Source organism: Onychostruthus taczanowskii, unplaced genomic scaffold (genome assembly GCF_017590055.1).
Source record: "Onychostruthus taczanowskii isolate IOZ18803 unplaced genomic scaffold, ASM1759005v1 scaffold17, whole genome shotgun sequence".
Lineage (NCBI taxonomy): Eukaryota > Metazoa > Chordata > Aves > Passeriformes > Passeridae > Onychostruthus > Onychostruthus taczanowskii.
The window spans coordinates 4,728,756-4,734,755 of NW_024498906.1; positions in this window are offsets into that span (position 1 = coordinate 4,728,756).

Sequence of the window (6,000 nt, forward strand, 5' to 3'; positions counted from 1 at the left end):
CCTTTTGCCAGCTGACAAATAGAAATCCAACGCAGATGTTTCAGAGGGAAGAGAGAAAGAGAGGGAGAGAAGTCAATTCTCAAGGAATACATGGAGCCAGCCTAACCCTCTGGTGCATGAGTTAGAAAAGCAGACATATGTGTAACTGGGGAATTTTTCCAGACTCATTTAAAAAGACATGATGAGCTCAATATTGTCAGCAGGAAGTTGAATCCTTCTGTGTATAACATTGGAGCTTGCAGCATCAGAGGTGAATTCACAGAGCGCAGTGAATATGAATAGCATACACAAGAGATTTTTTATCATACATAATTTCATATTTTCTCTAAACCTTCAAGGTAGTAGAGTATTACTAAAGAGCAGGGCAAATTTGCAGCATTACATTACTTGTTTTAATTTGTTACTCTTCGGCCTTTCCACTATATGAAATCAAATTGGAAAACAGCAAAAGAAAACCATTAAAGAGGAGGCTGAGTTCATAAAAGGGTGATTCACCTGTGTTAATGACCAGAGACAAACATGTCACCTTTGCATGAATATTCATATATATGTAAAATCTAGGAAAAAAACCCACAATAAAATGTGTTAAATAAATATATTCAACAGGGAGAGTGAAGAATTTTGGTGTCTTTAAAGAAGAAACAGTGGAAGATGTCTTCATATATTTTTTGCCTCCGGCAAGAAAAAATAGGAAGCATATTCTAGGTCATATAGTCCTTCATCTTACATGTGGGGGAATCATTCTTTTTACATTGCTGTTTCATATTCAATGCAGCAATACAATTCCTTTGGAGAGAGAGCACAAAGAAAATGAGACAGACTGGGAGATGGGGGAGAAGGCTGTAATTTCTTTACTGGGAGCACATGAGACTGCTGAACTGACTGATATTTCCTAGGACATCTTAAGTGTCTTCCTACAGCACAAAAATTATTTCTCTCTTACTAAGGGGAAAAGTAGGTACACACTCATGAAGGGGTGGTGAAAATGTTAAAGCTATATCCTTTAATTTTTATGGTATCTTTGTGTTTAGATCTACTGAATTCCCAACCCTGTTGAACTGCCTTTCAGATCTCAGTGACTCAGAACAGGGGATGCCATGACTCTACTCTGACACCACCTTTCCTTTGTTACCAAAAGCTGTGTGACCTTCACACCAGTTCTTGGGAATCCATGTGCACCCACATATTGTAATCAAAGAGCCCCGACAAAGGCAGGAATGATGCATCTGACTCCATGTTCTCAGAAGGTTAATTTGTTACTTTATCATACTATATTATATTAAAGAATACCACACTGTACTATACTAAAGAATACAGAAAAGATACTTACTGAATGCTAAAAAGATAATAATGAAACTTGTGACTCTTTCCAGAGTCCTGAGACAGCTTGGCACAGATTGGCCAATGAGTCAGAACAGCACACAGGGAGTCCAATCAAGCAATCACCTTGGGTAAACAATCTCCAAACACATTTCACATGAGCACAACACAAGAGAAGCAAATGAGATAAGAATTGTTTTCCCTTTCTCTGAGGCATCTCTCACTGCCTTTCTGCTTCCCAGGAGAAAAACCATGGGCAAAGGAATTTTTTCAGAGAATGTGAATGCCACACTCGTACATTCGTTTTCCATACTTAGCCCTCTAACAGTAACTGTGGAACACTGAAGGGTGTTTGGGAAACCATCTCTACGCACCCATTCTGAGAAAAATTTGTCCTTGATTAAGTTGAAGGCATCTCCTGCTGTAAGCAAAGCACATCTGGGTTAATAAGATAAATTTCTAGCAACTTCTGGTCAAAAAACCAGATTGACACATGTTCCCTGTAAGCTAAGTCATCATGACAAAAGTTACAATCTTGCAATGGAGAGATTAGTACATGAGACACATGCAATGCACACAAGGAAAAAAAAGGAAAAAAATAGCTACTGTGCTGTGGGAAATATGTACATGAGCCATACAAAAATCTATCTCTTGAACCACTTTTGCCTGAATTTCCTGTAAAATTCTAATTGCTGTACAAATATTGAATGTCATATCAGCTATTAATTTCTCTTCTGAAAAAAATGTATGTAAATTCTATTCTTTTCCCCAGCTATTTCCAAGGTAAGGCCAAGGCAAGTGGATTAACCTGTATTATCACACAACTACTTGTATCATAACTTTCTTTGGCTTATTTGCTTTCTTTGATAATTCCAACAAAGTAGCTCTTGCATTTTGATTAAATTAATGTGAATATGAGAGAAGCAAAGTAAGAGCAGCATGTGCAACACAGTACTGTTTTACAAGAGGGTATTATGGACTAGGCCATAGCCCACTAATTTAGATCTTTGATATTTCTATGCTAGTCTGATAATAAACTTTGCTTCTTTGTTTGCATAAAATAAATTGAATGGGACTGACACAGTTGCATTTTCATTTACATAGCAAAATAGCTATAATCATGTTTTTTGTGGATATTAACCACAATGAAAATCAAAATGAATGGATGATTAAATATGTTTAGATATTACAATAAAAATAAGTTTTATGTGTATGAATGTTCTTCTCTTGAACACAGCTGTGTGATCAAATGTTTGCTGCAACTTTTAATGTCTTTAATTAATTTTTAACCTTTTTTTTTTTTTTTTTTTGCTTGTATTCTACCCAAGGGATTTTAACCTTTTTTTTGCTTGTATTCTACCCAAGGGATTTTGTAATTTTAAAAAAAAACCAAACCCCAATATTACCTCACTGCAATACGTCTATCTCTTGTACTGGGGAGCCCAGCACTGAATACAGATCTCCAGATGTGTCTGACCAGGGCTGAGCACAGGACAAGGATCACTCCCTCAGCCTGCTGATGATGCACTGCCTCCCTGGCCACGAGGTGAGCACAGCAGCTCAGACACTCTCTGCAAGGCAACTGTGACACAGCTCTCAGCCCCAGCCCCTGGATTCTGCCTCCACTGTCCCCATTTCCTCGGTTCAGACAAGCAGAGAAATTAAAGCAGCATGTCCAGAGCAGTTTGTGTGTCTGTAGGAATTTCAGAAATACTGTAACGAATGGCAGTCTAGCGCTAAGCAAAGCTTGATGGGGGACACAGTCTGTTGCAGGATCCAGCCATGTTCGCTAAAAATCTAGGAGCACCCTGATCCCTGCTGAGAATAAAGCCTGCGACTACAGATGAAACAGCACAGATTCAGTGGTATGTATGGCAATTAGCAGGTGCAGCAAACATCAGCTGGTATTTCAACCAGTCCCCTGTGGCTTCAGATTTGGAAGCAACCAGGCAAATCTTATTTGTACATTAGTGTTTTGCTCTTTGGGGCACTAAGTTTGATTTTATATTCTTGTGATGTTTGTACTGTGGAATCATTTGTCTTTTACTCTTGTGAAGAATGTTGGCTCTGATATTTTGTCAAATTTTAGTAATACTTTTATAAACATCAAAATATTATGAGATTTAGGCCTCAGGAAATTAAATTTGTTTTGAAACTGGCTACTGCGATGAAAATTAATGAAAAATATAATTCCAGAGAATAGTTATTTACAAAAAAGAAAAACAAAGTAGCTGCATATCTTTCACTTTAATCAGCACATGTTATCTAATTAACATATTCCTTTGTTCTTTAGTCTCTGTAATTGTAAAAGCAGATTTAGATGTACAATCAAGCTCAGTAAAATGCACACCACTGTTTATGCCCTACTTTCTCAATGTGTTTCCCCCACTTCAACCCCAGTCTCCATATTCCAGTATGGCAATTAATGGCAATTAATATACAGAGTAAGACTGAAACCACCTTCTTCCTATATCTCAATCAAACTCCCTTCTCCCCTGGAATATATGAGAAAGTGGAAGTGTCAAAACAGATGAAAGACTGTAACCTTCAGATCAAACCTTGACAAGCTTGAGGTGTGGGCCCATGAAGGCCAAAGTCAAGGTCCTGCTTCTGGGTCAGGGCAGCCCCTGATATCAATACAGACTGGGGAAAAAATGGATTTAGAGCAGCCCTGCAGAGAAGGACTTGGGGGTTTCTGGTGGGTGAAAAGCTGGATATGAGCTAGCAGAGTGTGCTGGCAGCCCATCCCAGGCTGCATAAAAAGAAGTGTGGCCAGCAGTCAAGAGAAATTGTTTACCCCCTCTGCTTTCAAAACCCACATCTAGAGTACTGAGCCCAGTCCAGGGGCTCCCAGTAAAAGAATATCACTAATCTGTAAGGAGGAGGCTAGAGAAGGGCTACAAAATTAATTTTGGAAATTGATTTTTGACTGGAATCTCTCCTTTGGAGACGCGTGGAGAGAGCTGTGGCTGTTTAGCACGGAGAAGGCTTTGGGGAGATCTTATAATGGCCGTTCTTCATAAGAAAGGTGGAGAAAAGCTTTTTACCGAGGCCTGTAGTAACAGAACAAGGATTATTGAGATTAGGCTAAAAAAGGGTCACTAAAAAGCTATAAGAGAGTGGATATAAGGAAGAAAATTTTTTCTGTGGGGAAGGTGAGGCCCTGGCAAAGGTTAGCAAGAGAAGTTGTCAGTGCCTCATCCCTGGAAATGTTCAAGGCGAAGTGGGGCTTTGAGGAACCTGGTCTAGTGGAATGTGTCCATGCCCATGGCAGGGAGGTTGGAACTAAATGATTTTTAAGGTCCTTTTCAACACAAACCATTCTATGATTCAGCGACACAAGGCTCTAGCTCTTGATTTAAAGGTGGGTAGTTACACATAACTATGAACAGGGGATTTTCTAGGATGAAACTATGAAATCTAGAGATGACCTTGAGAAAAAATAGATATAAAACAGATAAAACAGATATAAAACACCATGATCTTAAACCGGAATAAGGACAGCACTGGTTCACAACTGGTCCTGATTCTAGTTGAATTACAAAAGACAATGGGTAAATGTCTTACTACTCAAGTTTTACCTCTGGCATCACTAAAAATCCAAAGAGGGAAGAGGACTACCATATTTTGGAATAAGTTAGATGGAGCAAATAGAACTAGGATTTAAAGGTAAAATACAGTGTCAAATTTAAGCTAAACATGAAGAAAATAATCTTCTTAACAATAAGAACTTTAAGACAGTGGAATGTTCTCTTGGGGAAAGTGATGGAAAGCCTCTAACTTCAGCAATGCACAAGGAAAGGGATTTTAAATGTTGTTTGATCTGTGATAGAAAGAAATTGGTGAGTCATTACAATGTACTTTGAAGTCCTACAGAAGAAGATTTAAAAAAAATCAATGCCTTCCAGTCAAATGTTGTAGCTGCCTCACTGCTCAAGTTCTTGATATGGAGATAACCACAAGAATTTTAAGAACTGATTTTTATGTGATGCCAGTTACAACTAGGATCTGAAACAAAATGTTATGGACAGATGAACAGATTCATGTGGTTTCCCTACCAGCTACCTAAAGAGCCCATCAGGCACTATAAATTACTCCATCCCACAGCTGCATTTGACCTCCTTTCTGCAATGAAATTGCCCTGGATGTGTCTGTTCTGAATGCAGGAAAAGAGCAGCAAGTCAGGTATATATCAACTACCCACATTGGTTATTTAAATAACCTGGCCCAGAACTGCTAGGGGTGAGCACAAACCAGCACAGGTTCTGATAACAGCTGAGGCATTCAGACTCCACAGAGTCTTTGCAGCCCCTTTAGGAGTCTGAGCTGCCCCTGTCCCCACCCTGTGGAACACATACTGACCAGACTGCAACTAGGTATTACTGGTCTTCATGCAAGCTCTTGTTATGGCTTCATGGTGAAATTGACTCCAGAGACAGTCATGAAATTCTTTTCCCCTACATTTTCTTGAAAATAATTGAAAAAAGAAGTATTAATTATTTTTCTGAAATTTGGGGTGATTTGGTGAAAAGAAGAGAAACAGCCAGGGGTAAAAATATTACTGTTCTTCAGAGAAGATTAAGAGAAATAAAAATTCTGGTTTCAAAAGAAATATTTAAACTTATTCACAATTTTAGCTACTTTACTTATAGTCACAAGTAATGTCCATAGGTAATATGG